Source organism: Lygodium microphyllum, chromosome 10, assembly GCF_053477565.2.
Source record: "Lygodium microphyllum isolate KBCC chromosome 10, Lygodium_microphyllum_v1.1.10, whole genome shotgun sequence".
Taxonomy (NCBI): Eukaryota; Viridiplantae; Streptophyta; class Polypodiopsida; order Schizaeales; family Lygodiaceae; genus Lygodium; species Lygodium microphyllum.
In genome coordinates this window covers 154,477,666-154,495,765 of record NC_141144.1, presented here as the reverse complement: position 1 = coordinate 154,495,765, position 18,100 = coordinate 154,477,666, and positions in this window count along the sequence as shown.

The following is an 18,100-nucleotide window of genomic DNA, read 5'->3' as shown; positions in this document are numbered from 1 at the left end:
AACTGGGCCTTTTCCTGAGTGCGTGCAGAAAACTTTCACCTCCAAAACAGGCCCCGAAATGGCCTCAAATCAAAAAAACAGGGTCGCCATGGGCTAAAGCCCTTCCCAGCAGCATATACTACTCTCTTGCTTCACTGCGAAGGGCATCTCAACCTGATACAATGCACTCTTGCAATTTTCGGATGTGCTACCTGCAGAGATCTGCTCCCAAAACAGAAAATGAAAGCAACACTGCTCCTCTTACCAGAACACCGTGAGCTTGGCTTGCTTTCTTGAGCTCCTTACCACGAATAAGGCTCTGATACCATGTTAAGATTGTGGGAGAGAAGGAAGGATTCTCACTTGTAGCTTTCTTGCTTGCACAATGAGGGAATACACGCAAGGGTGGAGGCTGAAAAACAGTTTTCCTCTTCTTAGTTGTGTAAGCCAAAAGAACTCAAGTACAAAGAAATAGAAGAACCCTATATATGGGTCTCAAACAAAACTCAACTAACTAAGGTGGCATACTGACTGAGCCACGAACTAGAGTAGATAAGGATAGCTATCATCTAGCTATTATTCATGGGCGGTGTACCAACCGCATCTACAACTGACAAGTCGGTGACATAAATGCACAATGGTCACCCTGGCATATCACGAGTGGAGCTCGATATCTCAACAATTCCGTGAAGCTGAAGCACAAAAATTAGTCTTTTGGAAGAATGGTAAAATTAATGCAACCGAAATCGGGCTTCCTCTTGAGCCAAACTTCGGTAACGGCAGCATGAAGAAAAGATTGGAGGATTTGGCAACAAGAACAGCCTATGCAGGTGTTGATGCTGCAACTTATGGGTTGCAAATTGAGCCAACTAATGAAATTATTAAAGCATGTAAAACTAATGCAAAATCTAAAGTGTGGACGCAGGCCTTGGAATGCATGGAGCAAGACAAGGCAACTAAGGATGATTTAGCCACTGCCAGCCAATGTATTCGAGGAAGAACCAGATGGTCCGAGCCTGTGGATTCATTTTCAGCTTTTTCTTGGCTAGCTGAAATTAATAATCAAGAAGCCATGATAGAAGAAAAGAGAAGAAGATGTTGCCGGTCCTTCTTTTTCAGGACCGACTAAACGCATAACAAGAAGCAAACCAGACCAACAAAAGGCTGCTGAAAATCCGCCACCACCAGAATTTGACATGGGAGATGCCCCTCAAGCAAAGAAGACAGAAGGAAAAAGAAAAAGCAAACACCCCAGTTACAAGTTGCAGTCAGACATAGAGACCGCAATGGATCTTAAACGGATCCTAGAAGAAAGGATTCTTGGAAGTAGAATTGAATTTACATTAGGTGAAATTCTTGGTATTGCAAAACGAGGATTTCATAATGTAATAATTGATGTAATTAAACAAAAAAGACAATATGTTGGTGAGGAAACTGAAGAATCTGTATATGCTTTTTTGCAAGTACTTCATGTGTATTTGCAGGATGAAGAGAAGCTGAAAACTCAAGGGATTCGATTGGAGGCAATCAAAGAATTGATTGCAGCAGCCATAGAAGCCAAAGATGAAGACATTTATGAAGCAGAAGCTGAAGAAGCCATAATGGTGGAAACTTCTCAATCTAAAGTGCAGCCCATGCAAAAGAAAGAGACTTTTCTTCACAACATGCAGGAAGAAAGTGAAACTCACTTTATTCCAAGTAGTCACTATTCCCGTACCCATTGGGCAAGGGTGACTACTGAAACTGTTGTTAAAATCGGTGAGAAAGAAACTCCATGCATTGCCCTTATAGACCATGGTTCAGAAATTAATGTTATGTCAAGAAGTCTCTATGAGAATGGTGGATGGCCCATTGATGTGGACCCAGGATGGCGCATGAAGGCAGCCAATAACTCTTCTGGCGATCTTTATGCACCATGTCCTTATGTACAAGTTACTATTGGTAATGTAAAAGATGAATTTCATTTCTTTGTTCAAGATTCTTGCAGTTATCCAATCATTCTTGGACAACCATTTATTTTCGAGTCTCGTTTAGAGACAAAGGCTCTTGATGATGGTTCATCATACGCTCGGATAAGAAGCAAGGATAATGATAAGGCTGTTCAATTCCTAACTATCTGTGTTAATCACCATCGGAATAGGGATCGATTGAGAGATCATCTTGTTCCTCCTAATTCCCAAGAATTTAAGGGTTTTCGGGTAGCACTGCTATAAGTGGAGGCTATGGCAATGCATCATGTCATAAAAAATTGCCTCCACATATGAAGGAGGCAAGGTCTAAAGCTGATTTGCAGGTTTTTTCAGCCAATGGAGTGGGCTGTTATAAACAATTTTTAGCCATGAACAGGGCTGAAAGAAAGTATTTGAGTCTTATGGAGCAAGAACTGAAGAAAATTGATGTTTTATCTAAAGATGAAGAAATTTTAGGTCTATTTTATGGGCTGAATTATAATGATACAATGGGTGAAATTTATACAGCCGTTCATACAGAAAATCAAGCTGAAAATCAGTCCATACAGGTATGTACATTGGATATGTATGACATAATTCAAGAATTTGCAGATTATGAAGCCTTTAGACAGCCAAACAAGGATGAAGCAAGAGTAGAAACAAAATATAAAACATTTGATAAGAAGGTCAAGTCGGTAGCTACTCCTCTATCACCTGAAAGCGAAGGATTGGCAGAAAGGGTATCCAAACAACCAAGCCTTCGTGATCCTAAAGATATTGGCCATCAATTTACAGCTGAAAGTCTACAAAAGCTGAAAATTGGTGAAGACTCTTTCCTCGTGCCGGCTGAAAAACAAATTTTCATGTAGATGTTAAAGAACCATGGTAAAGTCTTTTCATTTCAGCTACATGAAATCGGCTGTGTGGATCCAAGCATTGTGGCTCCAATGGTAATTTTTACAGTCCCACATGTGCCTTGGAATCTTAAACCAATTCCGGTTCCAAGGGTTCATTTGCCTAAGTTATTGGAACTTTTAAATGAAAAGATAAAAGTGCGAATATTGGAGCCATCTTCAGCTCCATATTCCAACCGATGGTCTACCGTACCTAAGAAGAATGGATCTTTATGATTCATTCAAGATTTGCAACCCGTTAATAAAGTCACTATTAGAAATGTTGGATCAGGCCCAATTGTGGATGAGTTTGCTGAAGCTTTTGCAGGAAGGGCAATCTATTCCATGGAGACTTATATTCAGGCTACGACCAATTTTAGCTTGCTTTGGAAAGCCGTGACATTACTACAATGAAGACGCCTCTTGGCCTAGTCCGCATGTGTACTCTACCTCAAGGGGCTACAAATTCAGTAGCTCACATGATGAATGCCATGCATAAAGTATTGAGGGATTATATTCCTCAATTGACTCTTCCTTTCCTTGATGATGTTCCAATCAAAGGATGTGAAGTTCATGAGAAAAATGAAGAACTCAATGAACTTGGATGTCGAAAGTTTGTTTTTAATCATATTAATGATTGTGCTCAAATCCTGTCTAAATTAGAAGAAGTTCATCTTATTCTTTCAAGAGCTAAATCTGTTTTTGGAGTTGAAGAAGTCCTTGTGGTCGGTCATATGTGTGGACCATATGGCCGAAAGCCTTCTCCATCTAAAATAAATGCAATCAGCAAAATGCAAGAAGAATGTACAAATGTTTCAGAAGTGAGAAGATTTCTTGGTGCATGTGTCTTCTACCTTATTTGGATACCACATTTTGCTCATGTTGCTGAAAGTCTTTATCAACTCCTAAGAAAGGGCCAAAGGTTTCTATGGACAAAAGAACACACTCAGGCTATTCGGAAACTCAAGAAAATGCTGACTTCGGCTCCCACTTTAAAGAGGGCTAACTACTCTAATGGACAGCCCATTATACTCATAGTGGATACAAGTCCTATTGGAATAGGATGGGCAGTTGGTCAAGACGACCTTGAAGGCAACAGATATGTGATCCGCTTTGGAGCAAAGGTTCTTAATGAATGACAAAGAAGGTATGCTCAAATTAAAAGACAGCTTTGGGGAGTAGTAACTGCATTAAAATGTGACAGGGAGTACTTCATGGGTGCACATGTTATAGTTGAGACAGATTGCCTTCCACTCTTGGGCATGATAGCCAACTGTTCCACTCCTGACATAGCCATGCTAAGATGGATAGCCTATATTAAATCCTTAAATCCTAATTTGAAACATGTTGCAAGTAAAAATAATCCAGTTGCTGACATGCTTTCACGTGCCAGATATATGGATGAAGAAGAAATGATGGATGAAGAAGAATTAGTGTTTATAAATGAAGTTGTTAATGCAGGTACAACAAAAATAACAGCAAGAACAACAGGTTCAGCTGATAATACAACTTTCACATCAGCAAGGATGGATGAATCAACTAAATAAGGACAATGGACAGCTAGTAAACAGCATATTCCATGTTTTGTTATGGTTTGTTCACACTTTAAAGAAGAATATTATGTAGATGATAGGATAAAAATTGGCCAATTTTTTAGCACTACGACAAAGAAGGAAGAATGGACTCATGAAGAGTTCAAGAGAATTAAGAGAAAAGCCTATGGTTTTTTTCTTAAAGATGGCTACCTTTGGAGGCATGCAAAAAAGAAAGGAAGAGCACCTGTTCGTGTCTTAGGTGACAAAAAGACACAAAGACAGGCCATGCAAGAATTCCATGAAAGCCTATTGGCTGGTCATAGAGGCATATGGGGTACTTTTGCCAAAATAAAAGAAAAACTTTAGTGGCAAAACATGTATAAAGACATTGAGCATTTTGTTGAGTCTTGTCATGCTTGTCAAATGTATTCTATGGTAAAGCATAGAGATGGGCTTCAGCCTACCTATCCTTTATCTATTCACTATAGATGGGTTATTGATCTAGTAACCATGCCTACAGGAATTTGGAACATGAGATATCTGGTACTTGCTAGAGAAGATCTCACAAATCAAGTGGAAGGAAAGGCCTTGACAACAAAGTCCACTCATGCTGTTTGTAGATTTTTACTTGAAGAAGTATTTTGCAAGTATGGATGTGTTGCTAAAGTAACTACTGATAGAGGAGAATTAGATGCCGATGAAGCTCGCCATTTCTTTGCTCAATTGGGAATTAAGCTATCTCTTACTTCTACCTACAATCTTGAAGGCAATGGTAAGAGTGAAAGAGGTCATCAACCAATTCTTGAAGCTTTAGCAAAATCATGCAAAGGAAAGTTGAGGGAATGGCCTAAAATGCTACCATTCGCATTATGGGCTGACAGAACAACCCATAGTGTAGTGACAGGATATATGTCAGCTGAACTCATGTATGGACATCCACCTATTATGCCTATTGAGGAATCCATTGTCACATGGAGTATCTTGCCTTGGGATGAAGGCATGAACATGGAAGAAATACTGTCTTTACGCATAAGGCAACTTGAAAGAAGGCCAGAGGATGTTAAAATAGCCATTGAAAGGCTAAAAACAGCAAGATTAAAGAATAAGAAGAGGTTTAATAAGCACCATCGACTCCATCCAAAATCTATTTAAGAGAATGACTGGGTTCTTGTTTATGATAGCAGCCTGGATAATCAATATAGTGCTCATAGGAAGTTAGCCAAGCGATGGTTTGGACCATATGTTGTAAAAGTAGTAGATAATAATGCTACTTACTCTTTGGCTGAAATGGATGGGACTATGATTAAGATTCCAATAGCTGGGAAACAAATCAAACTCTTCAAACGAAGAGAATCTTCAAGTTATGAACTTGATGACTTAGAAATGAGTCCTCTACTTGAAGACATACAAGAAGAAAAAGACTTAGAGAATGAAAATGAAGAAGAAGACCCTCCTTGACCTGTAATCTTATGAAATGGCACATGCCGGAGGATGTGCAGGTTAGGAGGGGGTGAATGTCAAAGAGTTTACTGTCCATGATATAAATCATGGGATTCTTATAAACACAGAAAAGTTTCACTGGAAGTTGTATGAGATATTTGCATACAAAATTCATGCATTATTATCCAATATCTACCTTAGTTATACAAGTTCTTTTGTATTTAGCATATAATTTGTAGATATACCATGTACATTTATGAAAAATAAGTCTATGGGATCCTATAACTTGGATATCTGGAAGTAATTGACAGTCTGCTGGATAAATCACATTAATTCAGGTACAAAAATATGGACAAAACCCAAAAATGTTGCCAAAAATTGTCAAAAGTCCACTAGGTCCACATGTGACCAAAATAGCTGACTTAGGTGACCAGCAAGTGACCTAGGCTGGTCAAAAAGTGACCAGGGTTAGAGCTGAGAGTAGCCCGCATTTTTCGGCGCAAAATGCAGGCTGCTCTGTCTCAGGGAAACTGGAAGAAAGCTGGAGCTGAGATGCGTGGAATGGAGCATGCAAACTGAAGATTGACTGGTTCAACTACTGAAGTTGTAAACTTGGTGAGAGCTCCACTTCTCTGCCTCTTTCGTCTGACAAAAATGCATGATGAAACTGTCTATAAAAGAGGGAAAATCTGAGAGAAGAGAATTCAGCCTGCTCTTATGCACGACTTCTCTCATCTTCTCTACCTTATTCTTGGTCCAATGAAGCCCGACTTGTGCCCAAGTACTTGAGTGACTTTGGGGCAAGAAAAGGGTGAGGATATTGAAGACTTATGGACTGTTATGGGCTGAAATAACCAGTCATAAATAGGGCAGCCCACTATTTTGATCTATTTTTATGGGCAAACATGGGTTTTTTATGGATGTAATAGAGAAAAATGACCTCTTTTCTTCAGGACATTGTTCATAGATGATCAAAAGTGCTTCTTCTTGAGTTTATGCTCTCATTTTGAATTTGTTTATGGGCTGAAATTTTCTATTTTAAAACAGGGCTGAAACTAAAATTATTCATTTCCCATTCATTTCATGTATCTTTGGTCCAAATCTTGGATGTATTTGATTCTAGCATCAATATACTTGCCCCAAAGGATTGAAATCCATCTATGTATATGAAATAAATGCCAATAGAGATTGCTTTTGACATTCATAAATGAATTAGAAATCTGAAAATATCCTTAATGAAATGATGTATGCATCCTGAAGCATTTGATGTAATCAAGTAGTCTTATTCCTTCTGTTCATGTATGTTCAGTACAAAGTGAGAAGGCTTGAATTCCTCTTCCGTACCTATCGAAGTATGTCTCACAATGTTTTTGAGTGCTCGTGACGCCTTACCACATGAGGAGAGAGAGAAGGGGAATCGAACCCCTTTATACTTAAAGTGACTACACCAAACGGACAGTAAGCTCTCTTTGGAAGAAGGGGAGTTGAATCTCTCTACCAAAACTATGGGAGAGTGCCAACTCCCCCCTCCCACACTATGATTAATAAAAATCAGGAAAAAAAATTAAACAAAAAATAAATATTTAATTTTTTGCTCTAAGAAAAGCTTGGGTTCCAAGCACCTTGAAACTCCTAATACTAACATCTAGTTAGTAGTCACAAATTATAGTACACATGAATGAGTGAACTAAGCAAAGAGTAGCAACAACACAAGCATCACATGTATGTGTTTAAAAGTACTTCCCTTCATAGATATCCTTGAATGAAATACTGTAAACGCCCCGAACAACGTAGTGTGCTTAACAATTATGATATTCGCTTGTTTTCGAGATTTAATATAAAAGAGAATGAACACTTAAAGCTGAAAATGAAAATTACTCACAAAATTACAGCCATGAAAATGTAAAAGTAATGGAGACAAGATTGAGGGTTGAAGATGGGCAACCCTCCCCTGAAGGAATGTATTTCTACTCAACTCAAGTCCCTTAGGGAAGAGCTCAGTTACAATCAACCTGAGAGTGAGAAGAAGTAATTCTCACTCTCACAAGATCATGCAAAGATGTACAAACACACATGCATTATCTATTACGCAATGATAAGAACTGATTTCTTTACAGTATGAGAGAAGAAAAAGGGAAAAACAGCCTTTCTCCATCGTTGATCAGCAGTACATGGATAGGGCTTGCTTCTTGTTGCTAAAATGGAAGAAAGAGCTCGAGAAGGAGGTGTTGTAATGAATTTACAGGCTTGCTGTCTTGTAAAACAGCAGATAGAAGAGGAAATATGGAGGAATTTGATAATGGAAAAGTGGGGGATGATGATGGGGATGGATGGGGCCAGTTTCTGGCTATCTGTGGGTGCTGTACATGAGTTTACAGCAAAGAAAAATGATGTTGAATGAAGAAAAACGAGCTCTTATTTATAGGAGAGGGGAGAGCTAGTACAAAAGGGGAAAGTGGAGTAGCACAAGACAAGTGTCCAGCCACATGTCATGAGATGTGACAAGTGGTGGGACACTTGGAAACTTGTGTGACAAGTGTCTTGACACTTGTCTCTTCTCTATGGCCTTCCTTTTTGGGTTGAATACTGTCAAGAATAGAAACAACCAAATTTAGTAAGCACAGTCAGAGTACAGAACTTACTATTTTTAGAATGACATCCCTATTTTTTAGGACTAGTATTTTTAGGCTAATTCGAGGCTCCTAAAATTTAGGGACCACCTAAAATTTAGGGATCTCCTAAAATTTAGGGACCCCCCAATATGGGTGTCATATGAAATCTTTTTCTGTGTATATCGCAAAAATGGTATCCGAATCTTCGTGTGACTTTCTTATGCAAAGAAATGTGCATTTCAAGCTTTCAGCCCACACATGTACATTATACAAGCATTTCATGATCATGCCATGTTGTTGATTATAATTGTCTGTTCTGGTGGATCTAGCCCACACTTCAAGGCATCAATCCTTTCTGTGTGCGAGTCTAACCCTGATATGCGTGAGTTCTAGTCACAGGCGCCCAATCGGGCCATATAGGTGGAAGTGTGAACTATCTTTTCTCTAACCCACTGCGTGGGTCCACCATAACCTGTGACCACTCATCAGTGGCCAGCTCCAATGCACTTTTCTTTATATCTAATTAGTGCAAAGGAAATAAATTTAATAAATCATTATATAGACAAATTAATGAAAAAGGAAGTGACAAATACATGTTGAAGATACTTTCAAAACTGTAATGCTGCAATGTACTTTGCTTCATTACCATAAGATTATCAATATATATACTTTTCTTCACCATCAAAGGATTGCCAATGCAACCATATGCCTTTTCTATTGCATATTGGTGGCTGAGATGGACACAAAACTACTGGCTATTGCCAAGTGTGGTTGCAAGCTGCTTCGTGCACATGAGTGATGGAGAGAGTTTATGACCTTAAAACTCAAATTACACCCAAAATGGTCATAAATGTTTATGACTCTAAAACTCAAATTACACAATAACTAGATGACCAAAAAAGTTATTTGATATTTCTTGGTAGCATGTATGATGTATACATAGTAGCTTTCAACCTGCAAAGAAAAACAAGATTATTAATTTAATACTAATGCATAAGGACAACACATTAAAACTATTATAGATTTGTATTTTACTCTATGCGCTTCAAATTACCTTATGTATCTTTTGCATAGTCATTGAAGATCTTATAGTCATTCGGATCAAGTTGATATTTCTTTGATAATGGATCATAACTCAAATTTGCCAGAGCAATTATAGATTCCAAGGACACTGATTGATTATCAACAAGATCATATGTGTAGTATCTACTTCCTTTGGTTTTTTGATACCATGTTAGATGAATCTCCACATTTGGAGGACGATCTAGAAGATCAAAAGGGCCCCTTGTCTCTTTCATACCATTTCCTAGCTTCATTCTCATACTCATTACTCTTCCAAGGTGTTACAACTATATATATCATCTCTCACTTGACTTGGGTCTCACCTATATATACTAACTCTACATCAATATGAATCATTATTTGGGAGCATGTCTTGTGTATCTCTCTCGTACTCTCTCTCTCTCTCAACATGGTATTAGAACTATGGATGCGTAGCAACAACAAGGAAGATAAGTTGTTTCATTGTTTATACTTGATTGAATTCTTTGCACAAGTGATGATTTGATACATAAACTTGTTCAAATTATAAGTATTAGTTAATTTGATGCGTAGCTCTCGTCGTGCTCTCGAATCTTGTCAAAACCACTTGTCAATCGGAGTTCTGGATCAAAAGTTATGACAGTTCAGGATTCAAGACAACAATTCTGCTCGAATTTGCGATTCTTTATTTAAAACTGTGATTCTAATTACAGTTCATTAATCCTCAATTACAATTTGTTAATCGCTCATCTTCATTAATGACGTTGATTATGACAAGCAAACATCTTGCTATTTTTAGCGATGTTTTATTATCGTTCACGTTCTTTGCTCGACCGAAATAACACTTTTCTTATATGCGTCATCTCGTCTTGCACGTTACGTCTCTCTATTTCGGGCTTTCTTTTTAGTCACTCAATACTTTTTGTCATTCTTACGTGCAAATCCCTATTTTCATTGTCATGCGTCTCAACTACACTCGTCTTGATCATGGTTTGCAGATTCTGCGATCTCATCTTATTTGTTTTCTCTCGACATACACGCATGGCCAATTGCGTAATTGTTAACGGATATCCATCTGGCCAACGTTCGGTTCACTTCTTCCAAGGACAAGGCTTTCGTGGGTGGAAAGCAAAGATGATGCTAATTCTTGAAGGTGACGAATTATTTGATATTGTTTTGGGCAACCTGTCTTGCCGAGTTCAACCTATTGATGTGATGAATAACAATTCTGTGATTACTGATGGCCAATTATTTGAACAATGGAAAATTGATCATACTGATTGGATTTGTCGTGACAAAGCGGCTCGTTGTTATATATTGTCTGCACTTCCTAACTCACTTATGTTGGATGTCTTTCATCTGGAAACCTCTCATGCTGTTTGGGAGTATCTTATCTCAACGTTTAAGAAGAAATCGGTCACCAAAATTTTATATCTCCAAACTTGTTTGAAGAATCTTCAATATAAGGTTGGTACTTCTATGCACTCTCATATCGAGGGTTTTAAAGACATTATCAATTAGCTTGGTGCTGCCGGCGCTCCTATTGCTAAAAATCAAATTGTTACTCAACTTCTTCATACCATCAAAGATCCTTTATATGACAATATCATCACTATTTTGTCTAACAAGGATGATATCCACTTTGACAAAGCATGTATATCTCTTATTGAATATTCTCAACGTCATGAGCATCATTTGGAAAAATATGATGTTGTTTTGGTCACTCGCGAACGAAGGGATTTTGATGCTGCTTTTGTTGCTCGCAAGCGTCCCGCTTCACATTTTCAGCGGGGTGGACGTCCTAATCAAGGTAGTAAATCTTCTCGTCTTGCTTATCCTAACAAACATTGTTCTTATTGTGATAAGAAAGACCATGTGGCTTCTGATTGCTGGGCACGTCAATATGATGAGGAGCATGGAGTTACTAGAAAGCAACCTTGCTCGTCCAAAAGTTTTTCTCCTTGTGATTATTGTGAACATATAGATCATCCATCTCGTCGTTGTTATAAACGCAGATATGATGAAGAACGTTCTCGAGCTTATATTGCTCAACAAACTACAACTCATGATGATCATATTCATCAGGAGCTCAATTTCGTCCATCATGATATCTCTCCAGAAAAGGTACTTCATGTTCATCATGGTTCTCTATTCATTGTTGATTCAGGTGCCACTGGAAACATGACATACCAATCGCAGTGGCTTCACAATTATCATTCTCTTCCTGTCAAGAAGTTTGTTTACCTTGCGGATGATATGACTTGTCAAGTCAAAGGAGTGGGTGATTCATATCTGGGGACTGTTTCATCCACTAGAATATTAAGAGGAGTTCTTCATGTTCCAGATTTGTAAAGAAATCTTCTTTATGTTGCTCGTCTAGTTGATCTTGGTTTGTTTGTTGGCTTTGATCATAATCAATGTCGTATAGAGAAAGATGGACATACTATAGCAGTGGCTTCTCGACATGGTAATCTATTTGAGCTATCATTGAACGATACAGTCGCAAATGTTGTTACTGCCCCTGGAGATGCAGATTGCAAATTATGGCATCAACGATTTGCACACTCCGATTTTGCCAAAATTCTTGATCTTCATTGTCATGGTCTTGTGCAAGGTATGGATCTTAAATCTCATCCACATATGGGAATATGTGAGTATTGTGCACTTGGAAAACACCATCGTTCGCCTTTCCACACTTCTACTTCATCACATTCCTGTGCTCTCTTGGATTTGGTTCATACCGATATTTGCAGTCCTTTTCCTACCTCAAAGTCTCAATATCGATATTTTATAACTTTCATTGATGATTTCTCACGGTACACACATGTCTATCTTCTTCGACATAAGTCTGAGACTTTATCTATATTTAAACAATACAAGATAAGTGTGGAGCTTCAAACTGGATTCTCTATAAAGACGCTTCGCAGTGACAATGGCGGTGAATATGTATCCAATCTATTTGATGACTTCTATAAGGATCAAGGTATTCATCATGAGTTTACAGTTCCTTATTCTCCTCAGCAAAATGGTGTTGCTGAGCGCAAAAATCACACTATTCTTAATGCTATATGTTGTGTGCTTATACACTCTAGTTTGTCTCGAAAGTTTTGGACTGAAGCACTTCTAGCAGCCGTTTTTATTCAAAATCACCTTCCAACTACTGCACCTGCTAGTAAAATTCCTATAACAATCTGGACAGGGAAGACACCTTCAGTCTCTCACTTTCGCACATTTGGCTACACTGCTTATATTCATGTGCCCAAGGACACTCAACATAAGTTGGATCCTCCAGGTTTGAAGGTTATTTTTCTTGGTTATTCAGATCATTCCAAAGGTTACAAATTTTATGATCCTTCTACTCAAAAGGTTATCAATAGTTGTGATGCTATATTTGATGAGAAGAATATGGGTGGCACATGGTCGTCAGATGTTTCAGATGATACACAGTCTTTGCTTAGTGCATTTCCTTACTTGCTTTGTGAGTCTACTAATTCTGATGATCATAAACCTCCTTCACCTCCAAAGAAGATTGATGAAAATTTGGAAATCTATGTCGATCTTCCTATTGAGATGGAGTATGGATTCTATTCTATTGAATATGATGTCTTTGATGATGTTGTGTCTGTCCAAGAGGATCCAATATCGTATATGGAAGCTATCAATTCGTCTCAAAGGGATCAATGGCAAGAAGCTATGCAAGCTGAGTACGATTCTTTAATCTCCAAATGTACATGGATTCTTATTGAACTTCCCCCAAATCATGTTCCTATCAAATGTAAATGGGTTTATAAAACCAAGACCAAAGCTGATGGCTCGTTTGATAAGTTCAAAGCACAACTTGTTGCAAAAGGTTACTCGCAGATTGTAGGAGTAGATTATCAAGAAACATTTTCTCCCGTTGTGCGCTCCACAACTGTTAGTATGATTTTGGCTTTTGCAACACTATTTGATCTAGAAATTCACCAAATGGATGTTAAAACGGCTTTTCTCAATGGAGATCTTGAAGAAGAAATCTATATGGAGCAACCTGAAGGTTTTGTGATTGCAGGAAAGGAGCATCTTGTATGCCAGCTTCATCGTGCATTATATGAATTGAAGCAAGCCTCTCGTGCTTGGTACATTAAGATTGATTAGTTCCTCACATCTAAAGGTTTTGTTGCATGTTTTGCTGACCCAAATCTTTACATCAAAAGGGAGGACAAATGTTTTATTATTCTTGCTCTATATGTTGATGATACTATTCTTGTGTCAAATAATATTGCTTTCTTGGATGCTATGAAGAAGCTTTTATCGACTGCATTTGAAATGGTGGATCTTGGTGAGATACATTCTTGTTTGGGTATTCAAGTTCAATGACACAGACAACAAGGCATTCTTCTTCTTCACCAGACAAAGTTTATTAATGATATTGTTAAGAAGTTTGGGTTGACAAATGCGCACTCTGCTAACACTCCCATTCTTTCGAGCTCTACCAAGGGTACATCTACAACACGCAATGAAGAATCAGCCATTCATCAACCTTTTTCTAATCTTGTTGGTTGTCTTCAATTTATTGGTTTAAACACAATACCAGATATTTTATTTGCAGCTAACTTTTTGGGACAGTATCTTTCTTCCCCTTCCACTATTCATTGGAGTACTGCAAAACGTATTCTTAAGTACCTCAAGGGTACTAAGGAATTTGGTCTTATTTATCATCGTCAAGAGGATTCTTCTTTATCTTCTTCAACTTCTCTTGACCTTACAGATGCTGATTGGGCAAGTTCACACTTATCCATGCGATCTACAAGTGGGAATTATTTCTTTGTAAATGGATGTTTGGTTTCTTGGTCCAGCAAGAAACAACGATGTGTTGTGGTTTCTACAACTGAGGCCGAATATGTTGCTGCATCATTAGCAGCTTGATGCCAGGAGGCATATTTCATGGTGGATTCCGTGCCACGGTGGATTCCGTGAGGTTTTATGGTGGATTCCGTAAATTTTAATGACCGGGGCTCATACACAAAGTGGATTCTTTGTGCGAGAAGTTGATGGGGACGCCTGCCCTTTTCGGGCGTTTCATTAATTTAGTGTGTACATGGGTGATTCCATAGCGGGTGATTCCGCAAAATGCATATTAAATTAATAAACGTTTATGAGTTTAGAGTGTGCACTCGTAATAAATTAAGGTTAGGATTGATTTCTAACCAGTTGATTTATTTATGTAGCTGAAGACTGCTATGTATTCACTTTTGTCGGTTTAATTGTATTATTTTACTAACGATTGTAAATGCTTCAGTTGATGTGTAGAGATAGCAGCAGTGGCGGAGGAAAGCATTGGAGGATAGCGAGTATTCGATTTATCATTTATTTTTTGATGGGCGCAATGCCTATATTTTTTTACACCTATTTATTGAGGCGTTGGATATTTATTATTATTTTGTATGCACATGGGTGCACGATTATGTTATTTATTCTTGGACATTGTATTGGGCATGCCAGACTCTTTGGGCACTGTCCGTTAGCTTTATTCCTATTTTGTGCTAAAGCAAACTCAAAAGCTAAAAGCTTGCTATTTTGTAATTTGGGCTATTATTTGAGCTTGAAGATGAATAATACATCAAATACATGCTTTGTGGAGCGCTCACACAAGGCATGGGGGAAGATTGCACCCAATTGGTCTATTGTTCATGTCGTTCATGCTTTTTACATTGAATTTTGTGCAAAAAGTAGAGTTCTATTATTCTTGGGGACCTTCCGGCATTCACTACGCAAGCATACAGCATCCAATCTGCGCACCACAGCTCACGAGCTAGTTTGGCTTCGACAACTACTTGCAGATTTGGGACATCCTTCATCATCTAGTACACCTCTTCGATGCGATAACCAAAGTGCTATTAGTCTTACGAAAGACTATATACAACATAGTAAATCAAAGCATATTGCTATTCATTATCATTATGTTCGACATGAAGTCAAGAAAGGTTCCATTATGGTGGAGCATTGTCCTAGTGATCAAATGGTTGTAGACATCTTCACAAAAGCTCTTAGTCAAGCTCGCTTTAGTTCATTAAGACATGCACTTGGTATTGTTCCAAAATCTTGTCTCACTGATTGAGGCATGTATCATTGTATTCAAGAAAACTTTATAGTAAATCCTTTTTCTATCATAGGTATGTGTAGGGGATCGGGTTTTTCCCTTGTTCTCCCCAAGGGTTTTTTCACTCGCAGCCAGAGACCTTTGTTTGAGTAGGGATGTTACAACTATATATATCATCTCTCACTTGACTTGGGTCTCATCTATATATACTAACTCTACATCAATATGAATCATTCTTTGGGAGCATGTCCTGTGTATCTCTCTCGTACTCTCTCTCTCTCTCAACACAAGGTACCATTGAAACTTCTTCTTCTTCTTCAAGATTGTCATGTGCATTGTTTTCAAGATGCTCTAAGATATCTTTTTCTTCCCATGAGGCACCCCATGAAGCTTCACCTTACATACCAAGCTCGCGACACATGACAAAACCTCCTTTAATACATATACAATCTACTCATTAGTACTCACAACTGTTGTCGGAGGGGTTTTTGTCAAAAGGTCGAATCCACTGGGGATCAGAGGTAGAAGGAAGTAGAGATAGGAGATGGAAGAGAAGAAAGAGAATAGATAAGAGGTAAACATGAAAAAGACAAAGCACAATGAATTGAATCAATAAAAAAACCTAGAATCCTTGCACTACTTAGAAGTAATCTCCAAGCATTAGATCTCCTGGAGCTTCTTCATAGAACAAAACGTGCATCAAAATTACAGCTCCTTCTTTGCTGCTCGGAACCTAAATCTGCTGGCTCCATTGACTCCGAAAGGGGGGTAAAATTCCAGGACACTTGATCACGAATCTCCCAGATCACTCCTTCTTCTTCTTTCCGTTCAAACTGTAGTTTTCAGCCTGTTTATAGCGATCGTGACGTGCACGATTTTGTCAATCTGTCCTTCTTATGAAAATCCCATAATTGGCTGAAAAAGCAACAAGCTTTTTGCATGCCATCCTAATCTAGAAGCTTTTCTAACTTTTTTGAATTTTTACAATAAATAATATCAAAAATAGACTTAAATTATCCAAAAATATAGTAATTTTGGATAATCCCTGCAGCTCACACTAGTACTAATGACTCGGATCACATTGACTCTCTTGATCAATAAGAAAGTCGGATGATGATGCATTCCATGCTTTTTCACACTGTGTCCGCATAACATTACAACATCCACTCCCTTTGAACTTGCACATCCTCTGGTATGTGCCAAAATCCTAGTTGTCACCGGATTCTGAGTCCTCCTCATCCTATGTAACCATATCCTTTGCTTCTTCATCTTCCATATCTTCCTAGCTATCCCCTGTATCATGGCCACCATTTTCTTCCAATTCTAGCAACTCATAGGCAGTAGATTCCCACCTCTTGAATAATTTGATTCTTTCCCTACTATTGGAAGTTTTATGGTTGTTCCATCCAGCTCATTTAATGCATAAGTAGCATTGTCAAATACATGTCTTACCACACAGGGTCCAAACCATCTTTTGGAAACTTTACACATGGCACTATGCTGGTTGTTTAAATTGCTATCATAAACCAATACCCAATCCCCATCTTGTATGGTTCTTGGTCTCAGTCTATGTCTTTTTTCAAACTGTTTTTGTTCTATATCCTTGCTGCCCTTAACTTTGCAATTGCTGCCTCTATGTCTTTTGACTTTCTTTCCAACTGTCTAATGCCTAAGGCCAATAACTCCTCTCGATTCAGCTCCTCCTCCCAAGGTAGCACACTCCATGTGACTATAATTTCTTCTATTGGCATGATAGGTCTTTGACCATACATAAATTCTACATGCATATATCCTATAACGGCAGTATGAGTTGCTCGGTCAATTCACAAAGCATAAGGGAGCAATCGTGGTCACTCTTTTACCTTCTCTCCACATGCTTTTGACAATGCCTTTACAATAGGTGGATGACCTCTTTCACTTTTTCCATTTCCTTTAGGGTTATAGACTGAAGCTAAAGCAAGCTTTACCCCCAACCGTGCAAAGAAATCATGAGCTTCATCTCCATCCAGCTCACCCCTATCTGCTGTAATTTTTCCCACACAGCCATACCAACAAAAGATTCCTTCTAAGAGAAAAGCACACACGTAATTTGTTGTCTTAGTATGTAGGGCTCTCCCTTCCACTTGATTAGTCAAGTCTTCACGGGCAAGCACAAGATATCTCATTTACCAAAGACCTGTAGGCATTGTGACCAAATCCACCACCCACTTAAAATGAAGAGACAATAGATATGTGGGCTGCAATCCATCCCGATGTTTCACAGATGAATACGTTTGACATGTCATGCATGTTTCCACAAAGTGAGCAACATCCTTATACATACCCTGCCACCAAAATCTTTCTTTGATCTTTTCAAAAGTAACTTAACCAACCTCATTTTTTGCATGTATACTTGCTGAAATTTCATCCATAGTGTCATTAATATTCCGCCCATAAAATATGCCTAAAATGCCATGATTTTTAGTTAACAACCCAATGCTCTTAGTTCCTTAGTAGCCCGTTTCATAGATATGCGTTCAGCCTTGCACATAGCTTCCATAGGCTTAAATCAACATGATTTGTTTTCTGTAAA